The sequence below is a fragment of the Leopardus geoffroyi genome, chromosome A2 (assembly GCF_018350155.1).
Source record: "Leopardus geoffroyi isolate Oge1 chromosome A2, O.geoffroyi_Oge1_pat1.0, whole genome shotgun sequence".
Taxonomy (NCBI): domain Eukaryota; kingdom Metazoa; phylum Chordata; class Mammalia; order Carnivora; family Felidae; genus Leopardus; species Leopardus geoffroyi.
The window spans coordinates 7,400,135-7,422,811 of NC_059331.1; the positions used below are offsets into that span (position 1 = coordinate 7,400,135).

Sequence of the window (22,677 nt, forward strand, 5' to 3'; positions counted from 1 at the left end):
TGGTGTTATTTTAATAGGTATGGCATTGAATATGTAGATTATTTTGGGTGGTATCAACATTTTAACAATATTTGGTCTTCCTATCCAGAAGCATGGAATATTTTTCCATGTTTTTGTGTCTTCTTCAATTTCTGTCATCAGCTTTCTATAGTTTTCAGTGTATACATTTTTCACCTCTTTGGTTAGATTCATTCCTAGGTATTTTATGGCTTTTGCTGCAATTGTAAATGGGATTGATTCCTTGATTTCTCTTTCTGTTGCTTCATCATTGGTGTATAGGAATGCAACCGATTTCTGTGCATTGATTTTATATCCTGCGACTTTGCTGAATTCATGGATCAGTTTCAGAAGGTTTTTGGTGGAATCTTTTGGGTTTTCCATCATCTGCAAAGAGTTAAAGTTTGACCTCCTCCTGGCTGATCTGGATGCCTTTTATTTCTTTGTGTTGTCTGATTACTGAGGCTAAGACTTCCAATACTATATTGATTAACAGTGGCAAGAGTGGACATCCCTGTCTGGTTCCGGACCTTAGGGTAAAGCTCTCAGTTTTTCCCCATTGAGGAGGATATTAGCGTTGGGTCTTTCATATATGGTTTATGATCTCAAGGTATGATCCTTCTATCCCTACTTTGAGGGATTTTATCAAGAAAGAATGCTGTATTTGGTCAAATGCTTTGTCTGCATATTGAGAGGGCCATGTGGTTCTTGTCCTTACTTTTATTGATGTGATGAATCACATTGTTTTGTGGATATTGAACCAGCCCTGAATCCCAGGTATAAATCCCACTTGGTTGTGGTGAATAATTTAATGTATTGTTGGATCCAGTTGGCTAATACCTTGTTGAGGAATTTTGCGTCCATGTTCATCAGGGAAATTGGTCTATAGTTCTCCTTTTTAATGGGGTCTTTGTCTGGTTTTGGAATCAGGTAATGCTGGCTTCATAGAAAGAGTTCGGAAATTTTCCTTCCATTTCTATTTTTTGGAATAGCTTCAAGAGAATAGGTGTTAACTCTTCCTTAAATGTTTGGTAGAATTCCCCTGGAAAGCCATCTGGCCCTGGACTCTTGTTTTTTGGGAGATTTTTGATTACTAATTTGATTTCTTTACTGGTTATGGGTCTGTTCAAATTTTCTATTTCTTCCTATTTCAGCTGATTTTTTTAAATTTTTTTCTTATTTTTCCTCTTTCAGTTTTGGTAGTTAATATGTTTCTAGGAATTTGTCAATTTCTTCCAGATTGCCCATTTTATTGGCATATAGTTGCCCATAATAATCTCTTATTATTGTTTATATTTCTGCTGTGTTTGTTGTGATCTCTCCTCTTTCATTCTTGATTTTATTTATTTGGGTCCTTTCCTTTTTCTTTTCGATCAAACTGGCTAGTGGTGTATCAATTTTGTTAATTCTTTCAAAGAACCAGCTTCTGGTTTCACTGACCTTTGTTTCCTTCTAACCCATGTTATCCTTCTCCCAACCTGTGGCAATATGTTGTCACGTAAGAAATTAATAAATTCAGAATCACAATAGTTATTTCATCTTGAGAAAATTCATGAAGATCCCATACATGAGACTTCTGAGGCACAGCAATCTTCTCTCTCTTGGCTTGGTTGATGGGTACAAATTTACTCTTTTTTAACGGTGTGTATATATTTTCATCAAATCTTTTCTATTTCCAATTTTTTCAAAGAAAAATACAAAATAGAAATTACAACTATTAAGGTAGCAGAAATTAATCCAACATACTAGATATGACAATAAAAAATGAGATTGGTTTACAAACCAAAAGGTATTTTCAGATTGGATTTTTTTAAAATCCAGCTACATCCTATTTACAAGAGACACATCTAAAACTTAAGTACACTGAAGTTTAAATGAGAAAAATGGAGACATACATAACAAATACCAACAAAAGGAAACTGGCATGGCTTTATTAATAATACTTAATTAACAAACTATTAATGAGACTAAATTATTAATATTAAATCAATATTAAATTTAATTAAATAAATAATTTTTTAAGATTAAAAAAATCTTTCTCCTTACTGTCTCCAATTTTTCTCCTACTTTGTCCCAAATCCATTTCAATCAGGCTTCTGTGGGCAGATCAAAGAATCAACTTTGACAAGGTCCTCAAGGACTTACATTGATATTTTGATATTTATTGTCAAACTCAGTCAGAAAAAAAGGGAGAAGAGCCAAGGAGGACTGAGTAGGGGGTCTCAGACCTCAGCACAGTCTGGCCAAGTTTGGGCCAAGCCAGTGAGGGGTTCTTGAGCCACAGACATCACTAGAAGAGACTTACCACCCACAGGAAGGGCTTACATGATTCCTCCTGCCAAGCTTACTCACTGCTAGGAGCAGTCTTAGCACAACACCAGAGGTAGGTCCTGGGATGGGTAGCAACCAGGGCCATCAGCCAACTAAGCCCCTAGGAGGCTATCTAAGGGGCAAGTTCTCATGGCCGCCATACCAGGAATAACCATACTCAGCTGGGAGTAATGAAAATTAACTAAGAGTAATAAAAAGTTCCTGGGGCACCTGGGTGACTCAGTTGGCTAAGTGCCCGACTTCTGCTCAGGTCATGATCTCAGTGGTTCATGGGTTTGAGCCCCTCGTCGGACTCTGAGCTGCCAGCTCAGAGCCTGGAGCCTGCTTCCGATTCTGTGTCTCCCTCTCTCTCTGCCCCTCCCCCTTTCATGCTCTTTCTCTCAAAAATAAACAAACATTGGGGCGCCTGGGTGGTGCAGTCGGTTAAGCGTCCGACTTCAGCCAGGTCACGATCTCGCGGTCCGTGAGTTCGAGCCCCGCGTCAGGCTCTGGGCTGATGGCTCAGAGCCTGGAGCCTGTTTCTGATTCTGTGTCTCCCTCTCTCTCTGCCCCTCCCCCGTTCATGCTCTGTCTCTCTCTGTCCCAAAAATAAATAAACGTTGAAAAAAAAAAAATTTAGAAAACTAGGAACAAAAAAAAAAAAAAAAAAGGAAACTAGGAACAATGATGTGTGACAGATGTTATCCAGGAATGCAGTTAATTTCACAGTGAAAAATAAACTGAAGTAATTTACTCCACAAACATGTTAGAAATGTTACATGTATTCATTCATTCATTCAACAAATACTTACTGAGTGCCTATTATGTGTCCATTGCCTACCATTGTTCTAGAGGTTTTGAAATACATCAGTGAACAAATATTACCATCTCAGGGGAAGCCGAACAAACATAAAATCCAACATCTGTTCATGAGAAAGAAGGCCAACACCTTAGATAACAAAAGAAACTCTCTCATCCTAGTAAAGTTATCTACAAAAATGTTATAGAGAACACCACACTTAAAAGATGAAATATGAAAAAAAATGCCCTTTAAGATCAAGAAGAAGAAAAGAATTCCTAGGACTTCTTCTAGTCAATAGGGTTCAAGCCACAGCCAGAGTCAGGCAACAAAAGCATAAGAAAAGAATAAGGATTGAAAAGGAGCAAAAGAATTCTGCCTGTATTTGTAGATAAGATTATCTACAGAAAACCTCAAAAGATCTACGCATCAGTTTTCAGAATAAGAGTAGAGCAAGTTTGCTACAAGCCAAACTCACCATAACAAAGACAATTATCTATGAGGACCAGCAAGATACTTACACCGCCAGCCCTTCTCCAGAAACCTTACAGCCTGATTTAGTTTGAAGTATCCAATGCCTACAAAAGAAAACAATTCAAGTTCTCATAAAAAGTCCAAAAAGACTTCTAAAGAACACAAGGGAAAGAACCAAATTAGACAGTGCAGCATTGAAACTACTGAGTAAAAGGAGGCAGACTCTGAAAAAGATGACAGTGTCAAACTAAATAAAAAGCCCATCTGAATCCCAGTAAATGAGTTAAAAAAGGGTCACGCTCTTCAATCATTCATCCTTTCCAAAAAGGATTCATCAATTGAACTCCCATATCATTTGAGAAAAGATATTATTACTGTCCCCTACAAACAATGTCAAAATTGCAAGGATAACTCAAAAGCTACGTATTATGGATATATCCTACCACAATGGAGACTGTACTAGAGTTATCAAAATGCACGTCCAATGGCATCTCCTTTTATAACAGATACAGTTTAGTGAGATATAGTTTCATATCATAAGACTCATCATTTTAAAATTCAAATGATTTTTAGTGAACTCACTGAGTTGTGCAACTATCAGCACAGACCAGTTTTAGAACGTTACTGTCAGAACCAACAAGATCCTTCATGTCTATTAAATCAGGTTCCCACCCCCAGCCCAAGCAAACACAATCCTGCTATCTGCCTCTATGGCTTTGCCTATTCTGGATATTCCAAATAAATGGAATCATACAATACGCAGTCCTTTGTGACTGGTTTCTTTCACTGAGCATAATGTTTTCAAAGTTCATCCATTTTGTAGCATGTACCAAAACTTCATTTCTTTGTATTGCCAAGTATTGCCCTCTTGTGGGTAGTCAGGCTAGAGCTCCTATTGAAGGCTTTCCCACAGTTGCTGCAACAGTAAAGCTTCTCCCCACTATGGACTCTCCTGTGCACCCCCAGATGGAATTTCCTGCCAAAGGCTTTGCCATAGTCATCACACAGTCCCTCTTGGCGTGCACTCACTTATGCACGGTCAGGTCATTGCTCCTGATGAAGGCCTTTCTACAGTCATTGCATTTATACAGTTTCTTCCAATTGTGTATCCTCTTAAGAACAGCAAGGACTCAAGCTGGATCTGAAGAAATTCCCACGTTGGTTGCAGTCATACAGTTTTTCTCCAGTGGGAGTTCACAAATGTGTTATAAAGGACGAATGAGGGCCCAAAGCTTTCCCACACTGAAAACATTCATAGGGTTTCTTGCCAGCCTGAGATCACACATGTGTCCTAAGGGATGAAGGATAACTAAACACTCTCCCACATTCTTTACGTTCATTTCATTTCTCTCCTATGTAATTTCTCTTGGGTGAAACAAGGTTAGAATTCCTTCTGATGGTTTTTCCACATAGACTACATTCATGGGGAATCTCTCCAGGTTGAGTTGGTGCCTATTGGTTAAGGGATAAGTTGTAACTAAAGGCTTTCTCACTCTCAATGCACTCATGGGGACTCCCCCCACCCCATGAAAGTCTGCACTGTAAAAAAAGCAAATTCCTACATTAGAAAGTGCTGCCATTTCCAGGGCTTATGTACGGCTTCTGCTCTGTTCAAGTTCTTTTGAATTTTAAGTAAGGTGAGTGCTCTGCCACAAGGTCCAGAATGGAAGCTTCTCACGTATATTTTTCCTGATAATTATTTAAACAAAAACTGGGGCACCTGGTGGCTCAGTTGGTTGGGCACCTGACTTCACTCAGGTCATGATCTCGTAGTTCGTGAGTTCGAGCCCCACATCGGGCTCTGTGCTGACAGCTTGGAGCCTGGAGCCTGCTTCGGATTCTGTGTCTCCCTCTCTTTCTGCCTCTCCCCCTCTCACACTCTGTCTCTCAAACATAAATAAACATTTTTTTTTTAATTTTAAACAAAAACTGAATTATGTGTCAACATTCACTAAGTCGTATTAATGGATATGTTTACCTGTGGGAACTCTCCACAAATAAATACTGAAATTGGTTTAGAATGTTCTGCAAATTCATGATACTCAGAGACTCTCTGACTCAGAAACAAAGTCTTCTGGGTGAAGGTCATTGGTCCCAAGTGTCTCCCCTGGTGGTTATGCTCTTCTGTGTCACAGCAACCCCAGCAGAGAACCAGCAATGCACCCTCAGGAGAGAGGCGTTCGGGAGCCTTACCCTTTTCCTGACAGAAGTTTTTCCCAAAGTTTATTCTGCTTTGCAGTGGTCTCTTTGGCTTTAAGTTGAAACTTTTGATCTGAAATTAATGGGGGAGAGGAGGACAAATATTTTTTTTAGAGAAATAAATTGTGAGGTAAAGGTGATTAAAAACAAAACCGTGGGGCACCTGGGTGGTTCACTCGATTAAGCATCCGAATTCAGCTCAGGTCATGATATTATGGTTCATGAGTTCCAGCCCTGTATTGGGCTCTGTGCTAACAGCTCAGAGCCTGGAGTCTGCTTCAGATTCTGTGTTTCCCTTTCTCTCTGTTCCTCCCCTGTTCATGCCCCCCCCATCTCTCTCTCTTTCACACACACACACACACACACACACACACACAATAAATAAACATTAAAAAAAATTTAGAAACAAAAAAAAGAGGGGTGCCTGGTTGGCTCAGTCGGTTAAGCATCCAACTCCTGACATTGTCTCAGGTCATGATCTCACACTTCATGAATTTAAGCCCCACACCAGGCTCTGCTCTGGCAGTACAGAATCTGCTTGGGATTCTTGCTCTCTCCCTCTCTCTCTCTGTCCCTATCCTGCGCTCTTTCTCTCAAAATAACTAAACTAAAAAAAAAGAACAAAATAGATTTTTAAAAAAGAACAAAATAAACCAATACATTAAAAAAAAAAAAAAAAAAAAGAGGGGCCAAGATGGCGGAACAGCATGCAAGGTTTTTTTGCATCTCTCCTAACTGAAATGCAGCCAGGTCAACACTAAAACCATCCTGCACACCTAAAAAACTGATTTGAGGATTAACGCAACCTGAACCACAGAACTCGACAGGTACACAGAGCAGAGAGGTGAACTGGGGGGAGAGAGAAGCCACAGAGGGCAGGGAGCTGTATTTGCTTGTGGAGAGAGGACAGACATGGGCGGAGAGTATGGGAACCCACCCCCATGCCCGAAAAGAGCACATGAGAAAAGAAAGAGTATGCAAGGGACTGAACAAAAAAGGGAGATAGGAGAAAGCAGAGGGTTTAAATTCCATTAACACTCTATAAATAGGGGGAGCAAAGAGTCTGAAACTCTGCAGCTCATTACCTGGCAGTGCTCTGGTAGGAAGGGCGAATCCCCAGGAGTGGAGTGGAGTCCAGGGGATTCTTGGGCCACATGAGGAGGGGCAGTTCCCCTGGTGGGAGGACATTTAGTAGAGGCTGTGTGGTGACCCCACAGGCAAAGGTCCTAGCAGGCCCTGGAGAACAACCACATTTGCTGGTGTTGGAAAAAGGACATTAAGGGGGAAACCTGGTGCCAGATGTGTGTTGTAATTTACCATAATCCCCGAAATGCTGCTGCTACATGATTGTGTGAACTTTTTCTGGGGCAGACTGGCACCCAGCTGCAGTCTCTGGGCATTGGCAGCAGCATGGTCCTGTGAACGTTCCTGGGGGCAGCTGTGCACTGGCCATTCCTCAGTGAGACCCTCCCCCAGAAGGTCTGAGCAGGTCAAAGCCACAGTCCCTCAGAAGTGAGGGGCTGGGAAACACAGCCCCACATGAGATAAAACTCAGGACGGAGGTGCCACCTGGCAGCCTGATGGATTGGTCAAGGACAGTGTAAAAGCAGGAATTGGACAGAAGCCAGAGACAAAGAAGGGGTGAGCGATTGCCGGTCGGGAAAGCACAGAATTCTGATAGTGGAGACTGGGTAGCTGGGTGACACCGCTTTCACCCCCTCCTGTGCATGCGCCATTTTCACCCCTCCTGTGGTGCATGCACCACAACAATCCACCCCAGTAAGCTAAGCAGCGCCATCTAATGGAGAACGGAGCCATTACACTAAGCCCCGCCCATCTGGGCCAACCTCGCTCTTCAGGAACACCACAAGTCTCTCCTGCTTAGTTTATGGACTATAAAGGGCTTTATAGTTTGACTTCTAGGGGAAACCAATGTAATTTCAATCCTATTTGTCTGTTTGCTGGTCCATCTAGTCAATTTTTTTAATTTTTCTTTTCTTATTCTTGAATACAGAAAGAGAAAAAATGTATTTTTATTTTCCATTTTTATTAAAAATGTTTTTAGTTTTTTTCTAATATATTTTTTACTTTTTTATAAATTTTTCAAATTCATTTTACTTCATTTCATTTTATTCTATTTCGTTGTATTCATTTTTTTCAAATTTTCAAACATTTTCCTCTTTTTTCCTTTCTTTTCTTATCCTTCCCTTTTTCTCTAATCTATCAAGCTCCTTTCAACAACCAGACCAAAACACACCTAGGATCTAGCATCCTTTGATTTTTTTTGTGTGTTGCTTTTAATTTTTTAATTTTAATTTGTTTTACCTTATTAATTCTTTTCCTTCCTTCAAAATGATAAAACGAAGGAATTCACCCAAGAAGAAAGAACAGGAAGAAATGGCAGTCAGGGAATTAACCAACACAGATACAAGCAAGATGTCTGAACCAGAATTTAGAATAGTGATAATAAGAATACTAGCTGGGGTTGAAAATAGATGAGAATCCCTTTCTGAGGAGATAAAAGAAGTAAAAAGCTAGTCAGGATGAAATAAAAAATGCTATAACTGAGCTGCAATCTCAAAGGGATGCCACGGTGGCAAGGATGGATGAAGTAGAACAGTGAATCAGAGATATAGAGGACAAACTTATGGAGAACAATGAAGCAGGAAAAAAAGGCGAGACTAAGGCAAAAGAGCACAATTTAAGAATTAGAGAAATCAGTGACTCATTAAAAAGGAACATCAGAATCATAAGGGTCCAGAGATGAAGAGAGAGAAAAAGGGGTTGAAGGGTTATGTGAGCAAATCATAGCAGAAAACTTTCCTAACCTGGGGAAAGACACAGACATCAAAATCCAGGAAGCACAGAGGAATTCCATTAGATTCAACAAAAACCGACCATCAAAAAGGCATATCTAGTCAAACTCACAAAATACTCAGGCAAGGAAAGACTCATGAAAGCAGCAAGGGAAAAAAAGTCCTTAACCTACAAGGGAAGACAGATCAGGTTTGCAGCAGACCTACACACAGAAACTGGGCAGGCTAGAAAAGAGTGGCAGGATATATTCAATGTGTTGAATCAGAAAAATATGCAGGCAAGAATTGTTTATCCAGCAAGGCTGTCATTCAAAATAGCAGGAGACAAAGTTTCCCAGACAAACAAAAATTAAAGGAGTTCGTGACCACTAAACCAGCCCTGCAAGAAATTTTAAGGGGGACTCTCTGAGGGGAGAAAAGACAAAAAGAGAGAGAGAGAGAGAGAGAGAGAGAGAGAGACCAAAGCAACAAAGACTAGAAAGGACCAGAGAACACCATCAGAAACTCCAACTCTACAGACAACATAATAGCAATAGATTCACATTTTTCAGTACTCACTCTAAACATCAATGGACTAACTGCTCCAATCAAAAGACACAGGGTAACAGAATGGATAAGAAAACAAGATCCATCTATATGCTATTTACAAGAGACCCACTTTAGACCTAAAGACACCTTCAGATTAAAAGTAAGGGATGGAGAGCCATATATCATGCTAATGGTCGCCAAAAGAAAGTTGGAGTAGCCATACTTATATCAGACGATGTAGACTTTAAAATAAAGAGATGTAACAAGAGATGAAGAAGGGCGTTATATCATAATTAAGGGCTCTATCCAACAAGAGGATCTAACAATGTAAACATTTTGGAAGCACCAAAATACATAGATCAATTAATCACAAACATAAAGAAACTCATTGATAATACCATAATAGTAGGGAACTTCAACACCCCAGTTACAGTAACAGATATCTAAACAGAAAATCAAAAAGGAAACAATGGCTTTGAATGACACACTGCACTGGATGGACTTACAGATATATTCAGAACATTTCACCCTAAAGCAGCGGAATTCACATTCTTCTCCAGGGCACATGGAACTTTCTCCAGAAGAGATCACATACTGGGACACAAACCAGCCCTCAACAAGTACAAAAAGATCGAGACATATCATGCATATTTTCAGACCACAAGGCTGTGAAACTCGATATCAACCACAAGAAAAAATGTGGAAAGATAAATACTTGGAGACTAAAGAACATTCTACTAAAGAATGAATGGGCTAACCAGGAAATTAAAGAGGAAATTAAAAAATACATGGAGGCCATGGGGCTCCTGGGTGGCGCAGTCGGTTAAGCGTCCGACTTCAGCCAGGTCACGATCTCACGGTCCGTGAGTTCGAGCCCCGCGTCAGGCTCTGGGCTGATGGCTCAGAGCCTGGAGCCTGTTTCAGATTCTGTGTCTCCCTCTCTCTCTGCCCCTCCCCCGTTCATGCTCTGTCTCTCTCTGTCCCAAAAATAAATAAACGTTGAAAAAAAAATTAAAAAAAAAAAATTAAAAAAAATAAAAAATACATGGAGGCCAATGAAAATGATAACATCACAGCTCAAAACCTCTGGGACGCAACAAAGGCAGTCATAAGAGGGAAGTATAAAATAGCAATCCAGGCCTTCCTAAAGAAGGAAGAAAGGTCTCAGATACACAACCTAACCTTATACCTCAAAGAACTGGAAAAACAACAGCAAATAAAACCCAAAACCAGAAGAAGATAGTTAATAATAAAGATTAGAGCTGAAATCAATGCTATCAAAACCAAAAAACAGTAGAATAGATCAATGAAACCAGAGCTGGTTCTTTGAAAGAATTAACAAAATTGAGAAACCCTTAGCCAATTTGATCCAAAAGAAAAAGTAAAGGGCCCAAATAAATAAAATCAAGAATGAAAGAGGAGAGATCACAACCAACACAGCAGAAATAAAAACAATAATAAGAGAATATTATGCGCAATTATACACCAATAAAACGGGCAACCTGGAAGAAATAGAGAAATCCTAGAAACACATAAACTACCAAAACTGAAAGAGGAAGAAATAGAAAATTTGAACAGACTCATAAATAGTAAAGAAAACGAATTAGTAATCAAAAATCTCCCAAAAAACAAGAGTCCAGGGCCAGATGGCTTTCCAGGGGATTTCTACCAAACATTTAAGGAAGAGTTAACACCTATTCTCTTGAAGCTGTTCCAAAAAATAGAAATGGAAGGAAAACTTCCAAACTCTTTCTATGAAGCCAGCATTACCTTGATTCCAAAACCAGACAAAGACCCCACTAAAAAGGAGAACTATAGACCAATTTCCCTGATGAACAGGATGCAAAATTCCTCAACAAGGTATTAGCCAACTGGATCCAACAATACATTAAAAAAATTATTCACCACAACCAAATGGGATTTATACCTGGGATTCAGGTTCAATATCCACAAAACAATCAATGTGATTCATCACATCAATAAAAGTAAGGACAAGAACCACATGACCCTCTCAATAGATGCAGACAAAGCATTTGACCAAATACAGCATTCTTTCTTGATAAAATCCCTCAAAGTAGGGATAGAAGGATCATACCTTGAGATCATAAACCATATATGAAAGACGCAAAGCTAATATCCTCAATGGGGAAAATCTAAGAGCTTTACCCCTAAGGTCAGGAACAAGACAGGGATGTCCACTCTTGCCACTGTTATTCAACATAGTATTGGAAGTCTTAGCCTTAGCAATCAGACAACACAAAGAAATAAAAGGCATCCAGATCAGCCAGGAGGTCAAACTTTTCACTCTTTGAAGGTGACAGGATACTCCATATGGAAAGCCCAAAAGATTCCACCAAAAACCTTCTGAAACTGATCCATGAATTCAGCAAAGTCGCAGGACATAAAATCAATGCAAAGAAATCGGTTGCGTTCCTATACACCAACAATGAAGCAACAGAAAGAGAAATCAAGGAATCGATCCCATTTACAATTGCAGCAAAAGCCATAAAATACCAAGGAATAAATCTAACCAAAGAGGTGAAAAATGTATACACTGAAAACTATAGAAAGCTTATGACAGAAATTGAAGAAGATACACACAAAATGGAAAAATATTCCATGCTCCTGGATGGGAAGACCAAATATTGTTAAAATGCCGATGTGACCCAAAGCAATCTACATATTCAATGCCATACCTATTAAAATAACACCAGCATTCTTCACAGAGCTGGAACAAACAATCCCAAACTTTGTAGGGAACCCATACTCATACCCTTTGTATGGAACGTTGTAAAGACCCCCAAATAGCCAAAGCAATCCTGAAAAGGAAAACCAAAGCTGGAGGCATCACAATCCTGGACTTCAAGCTGTATTACAAAGCTGTAATCATGAAGACAGTATGGTACTGGCACAAAAACAGACACTCAGATCAATGGGACAGAATAAAGAACCCAGAAATGGACCCACAAACGTATGGCCAACTAATCTTTGACAGAGCAGGAAAGAATATCCAATGGAATAAAGACAGTCTCTTCAGCAAATGGTGCTGGGAAAACTGGACAGCGACATGCAGAAGAATGAACCTGGACCACTTTCTTACACCAGACACAAAAATAAACTCAAAATGGATGAAAGACCTAAATGGAAGACAGGAAAGCATCAAATCCGAGAGGAGAAAGCAGGCAAAAGCCTCTTCAACCTCGGCCGCAGCAACTTCTTACTCGACACGTCTCCGGAGGCAAGGGAAACAAAAGCAAAAATGAACTATTGGGACTGCATCAAAATAAAAAGCTTCTGCACAGCAAAGGAAACAATCAGCAAAACTAAAAGGCAACCAACAGAATGGGAGAAGATATTTGCAAATGACATATCAGACAAAGGGTTAGCATCCAAAATCCATAAAGAACTTCTCAAACTCAACACCCAAAAAACAAAGAATCCAGTGAAGAAATGGGCAAAAGACATGAAGAGACACTTCTCCAAAGAAGACGTCTAGATGGCCAACCGACACATGAAAAGATGTTCAGCGTCACTCATCATCAGGGAAATACACATCAAAACCACAATGAGATACCACCTCACACCTGTCAGAATGGCTAACATTAACAACTCGGGCAACAACAGATGTTGGCGAGGATGTGGAGAAAGAGGATCTCTTCTGCACTGCTGGTGGGAATGCAGGCTGGTGCAGCCACTCTGGAAAACAGTCTGGAGGTTCCTCAAAAAATGAAAAATAGAACTACCTTATGACCCAGCCATTGCACTACTAGGTATTTATCTAAGGGATACAGGTGTGCTGTTTCGAAGGGGCACATGCACCCCAGTGTTTATAGCAGCACTATCAACAATAGCCAAAGTATGGAAAGAGCTCAAATGTCCATCGATGGATGAATGGATGAAGATGTGGTATACACACACACACACACGCACATGAACACAATGGAGTATTACTTGGCAATCAAAAAGAATGAAATCTTGCCATTTGCAACTATGTGGATGGAACTAGAGGGTATTATGCTAAGCAAAATTAGTCAGAGAAAGACAAATATCATAGGACTTCACTCATGAGGACTCAAAGATACAAAACAGATGAACATAAGGGAAGGGAAGCAAGAATAACGTAAAAACAGGGAGGGGGCCAAAACATAAGAGACTCTTAAATATAGAGAACACAGGGTTGCTGAAGGGGTTGTGGGAGGAGGGTTGGGCTAAATGGGTAAGGGGCATTAAGGAATCTACTCCTGAAATCATTGTTGCACTATATGCTAACTAATTTGGATGTAAATTTAAAAATAAATAAATAATTTTTTAAAAAGCGGGGGGGGGGGGGGGGTTCCTGGCTGGCTCAGTTGGTAGAACATGCAACTCTTGACCTCTGGGTTGTGAGTTCAAGCCCCATGCTAGGTGTAGAGATTACTTAAATAAACTCTTAAGGGGCGTCTGGGTGGATCAGACGGTCAAGCATCCGACTTCAGCTCAGGTCATGATCTCACTGCTTGTTGAGTTCGAGCCCCTCATCAGGCCTTGTGCTGACAGCTCGAAGTCTGGAGCCTGCTTCAGATTCTATCTCTGTCTCTCTTTCCTCCCCTGCTCACTCTCTGTCTCCGTCCCTCTCTCTCAAATAAAAAATAATAAAACATAAAAAAAAAACCTCTTAAAAACAGACAAAAACAAAGAGCCAGGCCCATGTAGCTTTTTTTTCATAGACTGTAGACTGACTCCAAACATGAGAAGTCAATGTGATAAGAAAGAATGCCCCAACAGTTAAAGACATACTTTTAAGGATTTCAGCAATATGAACAATTTGATAATGACAGAAACAAGGGATGGAAATGCTAAGAAATAATTTGGCAGGAAAGAGAGGGCTGCTAACAGTCTGGTAGAGGGCACTATGGGGCAAACCAAGCTTGGGGAAAGTAGACAAATGGACAAATTGGTGGGCCTGTGTTCCAATAAAACTTTATTTACAAAAGTGGAAATGTTCTGAAGAAAGGAAGCAGGGCAGAGTTTTCTCTAGAAGCCATAGAAAGTGGAGGAGAAAAGGGAGGAGAGGAAGGGAAGCCAAAGCCTCAAGACAAAACTCATCCCAAGTGGCCTGAGATGATTTATGACAAGATAACATTAAAAAAAAATTTTTTTTAATGTTTATTTTTGAGAGAGAGACAGAGAAAGAGCAGGGGAGGGGCAGGAGAGGGAGACACAGAATCTGAAGCAGACTCCAGCTCTGAGCTGTCAGCACAGAGCCCAACCCAGGGCTCAAACTCACGGACCGCGAGATCATGACCTGAGCCGAAGTCGGACGCTTAACCGTCTGAGCCACCCAGGAGTCCCCAAACAAGAGAACATTTTAGATGACATTGTGATAGTGGTGTGTGGTGACAGATGGTAGCTACACTTGTGGTGAACACAGTATAACATATAAACTTGCTGTCCAATAACTGTGTTGTACGCCTGAAACTAATGTAACGCTGTGTGTCAACTATACTTCAATTAAAAAAAATCATGACATTTTAGAAATTTCCTAAATGGAGTTCCTTTTACCTGAGGCTCACCTGAACGGGTTTCTTGGACAATTAGAACTCTCCTCTTCTTGGTCCTCAGCTCCTTATGGGTGAGCAGGCTGGGTTTATGGAAATGATACCCTGTACACAGAGAAAGACACATCAGGCAGAACGTGCAGGGTGAAAAGGCAACCTCCCCTCAAAGTGGGACCACCACTTTCAGAGGACGGGCATGTGTGGCCCCATGGGCAGTGATGATGGTACCCAGGACCCAAACAAACTACCTCACATCGTGCCCTGGAGGGACTGGGGATCCTCAGACCCAAGCTCAGAGCCACACTAAAGCTTCTAAACATGAAAAAAATAAGGTTGGCATAAGAGATGAATCTCCATTCTCAAGGGGAAGATGCTAGAGTACGGACTAGTGACTAGACCCCAGGGATTAGCCACCTGCTTTTGTAAAGATAGTTTCACTGGAACATGCCTCTGCCTATTTGTTTACATTCTGCACTACACTGGCCACTACACTGGTAGCATTGCATCATTGTGTGTAGCTGCAACAGAAACACTACGGCCCACTAGGCTGAAAATATTTCCTCTCTGGCCTTTTAAGGAAAGGTGTGGACACTCCTGCTGTACTCTGTCACTCCTCAAGAGTGGGCCACATCTCCCTCTTCACTACTCTTTTCCCAAGACCAAGAACAGTTCCTGGAATGTAACAGGTGCTGAAGAAATATTTGCAGCAGAAACCTATGAATGAAGAGATTAGGCTGACTGAGGCCAGGCTCCTATAGTTGTCCAACATCATGTCTCTACGCAAGATTTTCTGAGCAGGGTCCAGTGGTGCCCACTCCTCCTCGAGGAAGTCCACTGCTACTTCCTCAAAGGTCGCTGAATCCTGAAACATCACACACATTTGGGCTCAGCCAAGGCCCATCTCTATCAGTGTCCCAGGAAGGTGGGGTGTGAGGAGGATGGCCCCAGAAGACCAAGGAATGGGACATTCAGATGGGGCAGGGGCGATTCCTCACCTCTCATCTCTCTCCATTTGCACATCCTCAGCAATCTCACCTGGCCTCATTGATTTATTAGCTCTTCAACAAGGGGTTGAACTTTTCTCTGTGCAACTAGTCTGTGATCACACCCAGCCTGGGTCCCCTAGGCGAGACACCACACAGCCCTGAGCCTATGGAGGCCTGGGACAAATACTCAGTAAATGAATGAATTATGTCTCCACGAATTCCTGAGACAAAGTCAGCACATAGCCTTTTCTTGGTTTTCTGCCACAGCTCTGAAGCTCTGAAGTGACTATTGAGCTAATATGAACAGGCGCTGAAAAACATTCACAAATACTGAGCATTCTCTGGGAAGTCTCTTAGCCACCACCATTCATTAGAGGCTAATGGTCCTGAGGAGTATGGAGACAAGTCCTGGTCAGGTTGGAAGGCTCCAGGCCACAAAAGGAGACACAGCCAACCTCAGGGAGGGAGATGTCACATTGGAATGAGGGGAATTTTTTATGTTTATTTACTTATTTTGACAGAGAGAGAGAGAGAGAGAGAGAGAGAGAGAATGTGTGTGTGCATGAGCAGGGGAGGGGCAGGGAGAGGAAGAGGGAGAATCCCAACAGGCTCTGTGCTGTCAGCGCAGAGCCTGAAGTGGGGATCAAACTCACAGACCATGAATCATGAGCCAAAATCAAGACTTGGCCGCTTAACTGACTGAGCCACCCAAGCACCCCAAGGGGGATTTTGATTTAATATGATTACCTATGACCAGGTTGTCAGCCACCCTGGAGCCATCACTTCAGCCTCCACATTTCCTTCCTGGAGACAGGTGGACTTGAGCAGGCATTGCTAGAGGACAAGAGGTGGATGTGAGAAGCTGGCCATGCCCTAGACTACAGCTAGCACCTGCCTGGAGGCTGTATCACATGACCCATGACCTCACACACAAACAAAGCAAATGCCTGTAGGCACACGGGTTTCCTAAAAGGCCATGGCAATCCTGTCTCTCACAACCAGGAAAGAGGTCTGGGGGCCTTGCTGTCCATGAGGAAGGTTTGCAACCTCCTGTGATGTTGAGGGTACTCAAGTTCAGAGAAGTTTACCAAGTCAATTGCCCAAGTTAATAAAAAGAATACAAGGTATAGTGTAGTTCTATACCTCAAACATCTCAAACCCTAAAGGCCCCAACCCTAATGCAGGCAGACTGGGGGCTCCTGGGGCTCCACTCCCACCTTGTCCTGGCCTTTGGAAGCCCTGGAGGAAAAGGGTCTCAGGAAAATTAAAGTGGCGGGGGGGGGGGGGGGCGGAGGGGGGGTGGCGGTGGTGATCTAGCTCCACGCAGATGCTCAACAGGGAGGAAAGCCCGTGCAGGTGTGGCTGGAGCTTGTGACCTGGGTGTCTGGAGAGGAGAGTGATGGGAGAGGGTGGCAGAGGGGCCAGGAGCCTGGTCAAGATCAGGGCAAACAAGCCTAGATCCAATCTGGATTTACACCTTGTGACTGGCAGGCTAGCAGGAGTTTTGTAAGAATTTTCTATTCCTATTTATATATATATATATATATTTTTTTTCAACGTTTATTTATTTTTGGGACAGAGAGAGACAGAGCATGAATGGGGGAGGGGCAGAGAGAGAGGGAGACACAGAATCGGAAGCAGGCTCCAGGCTCTGAGCCATCAGCCCAGAGCCTGACGCGGGCTCGAACTCACGGACCGCGAGATCGTGACCTGGCTGAAGTCGGACGCTTAACCGACTGCGCCACCCAGGCGCCCCCCTATTTATATTTTTTAAGAACATACTAGCAAGGGGGACAAACTATCTAAGAGACTTTTTTTTAATTTAATTTATTGTTATTATTATTATTATTATTTTGTAATTTACATTCAAGTTAGTTAGCATATAGCACAACGATTTCAGGAGTAGATTCCTTAATGCCCCTTACCCATTTAGCCCATCCCCCTCTCACAACCCCTCCAGCAACCCTGTGTTTGTTCTCCATATTTAAGAGTCTCTTATGTTTTGGCCCCCTCCCTGTTTTTACGTTATTCTTGCTTCCCTTCCCTTATGTTCATCTGTTTTGTATCTTTGAGTCCTCATGAGTGAAGTCCTATGATATTTGTCTTTCTCTGACTAATTTTGCTTAGCATAATACCCTCTAGTTCCATCCACATAGTTGCAAATGGCAAGATTTCGTTCTTTTTGATTGCCCAGTAATACTCCATTGTATATATATACCACATTTTCTTTATCCATTCATCCATTGATGGGCATTTGGGCTCTTTCCATACTTTGGCTATTGTTGATAGTGCTGCTATAAACACTGGGGTGCATGTGCCCCTTCGAAACAGCACACCTGTATCCCTTAGATAAATACCTAGTAGTGCAATGGCTGGGTCATAAGGTAGTTCTATTTTTCATTTTTTGAGGAACCTCCAGACTGTTTTCCAGAGTGGCTGCACCAGCTTGCGTTCCCACCAGCAGTGCAGAAGAGATCCTCTTTCTCCACATCCTTGCCAATGTCTGTTGTTGCCTGAGTTGTTAATGTTAGCCATTCTGACAGGTGTGAGGTGGTATCTCATTGTGGTTTTGATGTGTATTTCCCTGATGATGAGTGACGCTGAACATCTTTTCATGTGTCGGTTGGCCATCTAGACGTCTTCTTTGGAGAAGTGTCTCTTCATGTCTTTTGCCCATTTCTTCACTGGATTCTTTGTTTTTTGGGTGTTGAGTTTGAGAAGTTCTTTATGGATTTTGGATGCTAACCCTTTGTCTGATATGTCATTTGCAAATATCTTCTCCCATTCTGTTGGTTGCCTTTTAGTTTTGCTGATTGTTTCCTTTGCTGTGCAGAAGCTTTTTATTTTGATGCAGTCCCAATAGTTCATTTTTGCTTTTGTTTCCCTTGCCTCCGGAGACGTGTCGAGTAAGAAGTTGCTGCGGCCGAGGTTGAAGAGGCTTTTGCCTGCTTTCTCCTCTCGGATTTGATGCTTTCCTGTCTTCCATTTAGGTCTTTCATCCATTTTGAGTTTATTTTTGTGTCTGGTGTAAGAAAGTGGTCCAGGTTCATTCTTCTGCATGTCGCTGTCCAGTTTTCCCAGCACCATTTGCTGAAGAGACTGTCTTTATTCCATTGGATATTCTTTCCTGCTCTGTCAAAGATTAGTTGGCCATACGTTTGTGGGTCCATTTCTGGGTTCTTTATTCTGTCCCATTGATCTGAGTGTCTGTTTTTGTGCCAGTACCATACTGTCTTCATGATTACAGCTTTGTAATACAGCTTGAAGTCCAGGATTGTGATGCCTCCAGCTTTGGTTTTCCTTTTCAGGATTGCTTTGGCTATTTGGGGGTCTTTACAAAGTTCCATACAAAGGGTATGAGTATGGGTTCCCTACAAAGTTTGGGATTGTTTGTTCCAGCTCTGTGAAGAATGCTGGTGTTATTTTAATAGGTATGGCATTGAATATGTAGATTGCTTTGGGTCACATCGGCATTTTAACAATATTTGGTCTTCCCATCCAGGAGCATGGAATATTTTTCCATTTTGTGTGTATCTTCTTCAATTTCTGTCATAAGCTTTCTATAGTTTTCAGTGTATACATTTTTCACCTCTTTGGTTAGATTTATTCCTTGGTATTTTATGGCTTTTGCTGCAATTGTAAATGGGATCGATTCCTTGATTTCTCTTTCTGTTGCTTCATTGTTGGTGTATAGAAATGCAACCGATTTCTTTGCATTGATTTTATGTCCTGCGACTTTGCTGAATTCATGGATCAGTTTCAGAAGGTTTTTGGTGGAATCTTTTGGGCTTTCCATATGGAGTATCCTGTCACCTTCAAAGAGTGAAAGTTTGACCTCCTCCTGGCCAATCTGGATGCCTTTTATTTCTTTGTGTTGTCTGATTGCTAAGGCTAAGACTTGCAATACTATGTTGATAACAGTGGCAAGAGTGGACATCCCTGTCTTGTTCCTGACCTTAGGGGGAAAGCTCTCAGTTTTTCCCCATTGAGGATGATATTAGCATTGTTTTTTTATGTTTTTATTTTACTTTTGAGTGCAAGTGTGGGAGGGACAGAGAGAGAGGGAGACACAGAATCCGAAGCAGGCTCCAGGCTCTGAGCGGTCAGCACAGAGCCTGACGAGGGGCTCGAACTCACAGACTGAGATCATGACCTGAGCCGAAGTGGGACGCTTAACCAACTGAGCCACCCACGCGCCCCAAGAGACTCTTAAATACAGAGAACAAACTAAGGGTTTCTGGGGGGGATGTTGGGAGGAGGGCTGGGCTACAGCGGTGAGGGGCATTAAGGAGGACACTTGTTGGGATGAGCACTGGGTATTATATGTAAGTGATGAATTACTAAATTCTATTCCTGAAATTATCATTACATTATATGTTAACTAAGTTGGATTTAAATTTTTTAAAGTGAAAAATAAAAAAAGATCATCCTGGCAGCTGTTCATAGGACAGAACAGGGAAAGCAACAGTAAAAGTGGGGGTGGATGGTAAGGGGCAACAGCAGGGTCCAGGTGAGAATGGGGACTCCTTGGGAGCAGAAGAGATGATTGTACACATATTGAAGGAAATGTCAAAGGATCTGCTAGAGTTAGATTGGGATGAAAAGTGAGAAGAGGGGGAGATGTGTAGCCAGTTTTGAGAACTTAGAGAAACCACAGAAGGTTTTTATACTCACAATGTCAAGCTTCACACCCAAACCCTGTGCTCCTGGAAAACTGTGATGGGCAAGAAATTCCCCAGCCCTTTTTGTGTTCTGGGAAGTGCCCGAATACAACGAAACACTCTTCCCTGCATGACTTAGATAGGGCAGGATGATGACCCCTTGTTTACCTTTGACAATGCCAGGCACAGACCATCCAAATTCCCACCTTTGTCTCATGAATGAGTAGCTCCACTGTTTGTCCGCACTAAACTACTTAGATAAAATGCCTCTGAATTTAATTTGTGTTCACTAAACTTCAGCCAAGCTTCTCTCCTCCTGAACTCACCCCTGAGCACAGGGACTCAGATCAACCCTCTACAGCCCCTCCCCTCCCCGACAATCAGCTGATCTCCCTGATCAACTATCCTATCACCCCACCCACTCAACCCACTTCCCAGTCTTGTAAATTCTTTCCTATAAAAGAAAAGCTCTTTAGTGCCAGTGTTTAGGATGGGAGTATTCTGCCTACAGCAATGGTCTCTCCTTACAAAACCACTAAACTGGATAGGTGGTGATGCTATCACCCTAAGAGGGAAAGATTAAGAAAAGGCAAATTTGACAGTGTCTTCAACAGATGATTTGGGGAAAGCTGGACAGTGACATGCAGGAAGAATGAAACTGGACCACTTTCTTCCACCATACACAAAAATAAATTCAAAATGGGTGAAAGACCTAAATGTGAGACTGGAAGCCATCAAACTCCTAGAGGAGAAAACCGGCAGCAACCTCTTTGACCTGGGCTGGAGCAACTTCTTACTAGATAGGTCACTGGAGGCAAGGGGAACAAAAGCAAACATGAACTATTGGGACTTCAACAAGATAAAATCCTCTGCACAGTGAAGGAAATGGTCAACAAAACTAAAAGCCAACCTACAAAATGGGAGAAGATATCTGCAAATGAGATATCTTTTTTTCAGTTTATTAATTTTGAGAGAGAGAGAGGGGCACCTGGGTGGCTCAGTCAGTTAAGCATCGAACTTCAGCTCAGGTCATGATTCCACAGTTAGTGATTCCGAGCCCTGCATCAGGTGAGCACGAGCCCTGCTTTGGGTGAGCCACACTTTTCTCTTTCTCTCTTTCTCTCTCCCTCCCTCCCTCCCTCCCTCCCTCCCTCCCTCTCTCTGCCCCTCACTCACTTGTAGCCTCTCTCTCTCAAAGAGAAAGAGAGAGAGAGAGAGAGAGAGAGAGAGAGAGAGAGAGAGAGGCAGGGAAAACATCCCAAACAGACTCCTTGCTGTTAGCACAGAGCCCAACGGGGGTTGGGCGGGGCGCCTCAATCTCACAAATTGTGAGATCATGACCTGAGCTGAAATCAAGAGTCAGTCGCTTAACCAACTGAGCCACCCAGGTGCCCCACAAATGACATATCTGAAAAAGGATTAGTATCCAAAATCTATTAAAAAAAACATCAAACTCAGGCCGTCTGGGTGGCTCAGTTGGCTGAGTTGAGCAGTTGAGCATCAGACTCTTGATTTTGGCTCAGTTCATGATCCTAGGGTTGCAGGATCAAGCCCCGCCCCCCCCCATGGGGCTTGGCAATGAGTATGGAGCCTGCTTAAGATTCTCTCAGTTTCCCTTTGCCCCTCCCCCCAACTCACATGCTTTCTCTCTCAAAATAAATAAATAAGCTTCAAAAAAAATTTCTTAAATAAAAATAGAACTACCCTATGACCCAGCAATTGCATTACTTGGTATTCACCCAAAGGATACAAAAATACTAATTCAAAGGGACACATGCACCCCAATGTTTATAGCAGCATTATCAACAATAGTCAAATTATTGAAAGAGCCCAATTGTCTATCAACTGATGAATGGATAAAGAAGATGTGGTACACATGTACAATGGAATATTACTCAGTCATCAAATTGAATGAAATCTTGCTATTTGCAGTGACATGGATGGAGCTAGAATGTATTATGCTAAGTGAAAGAAGTCAATCAGAGAATGACAAATACCATGTGATTTCACTCATATGTGGAATTTAAGAAACACAAGAGATGAACATAAGGGAAGGGGGAAAAAAGAGAGGGAAGCAAACCATAAGAGACTCAACTATAGAGAACAAACTGAGGGTTGGTGAGGGAGTTGGGCAAGGGATGGGCTAAATGGGTGATGGATATTAAGGAGGGCACTAGTGATGACCACTGGGTGTTAGCTGTAAGTGATAAATTACTTTTTTTAACATTAATTATTAAGAGACAGAGAGAGACAGAGTATGAGCATGGGAGGGGCAGAGAGAGGGGGAGACACAGAATCCGAAGCAGGCTCCAGGCTCTGAGCTGTCAGCACAGAGCCCGACGCGGGGCTCGAACTCACAAACCGCGAGAT

General features: G+C 42.0%; 1 long non-coding RNA gene across 2 annotated transcripts in view; it reads right to left on the bottom strand.

The window, feature by feature from the left end:
• LOC123605242 overlaps window positions 1-22,677 on the bottom strand; it is a 49,159-nt gene that overhangs the window by 22,152 nt on the left and 4,330 nt on the right. For both annotated transcript variants that reach the window (XR_006715683.1, XR_006715681.1), the window contains exons 2-4: window positions 14,676-14,765; window positions 6,865-7,015; window positions 5,774-5,852 (exon numbers count right to left, since the gene is read on the bottom strand). This is a non-coding gene — a long non-coding RNA (uncharacterized LOC123605242). The remainder of the gene's footprint in view (window positions 1-5,773; window positions 5,853-6,864; window positions 7,016-14,675; window positions 14,766-22,677) is intronic.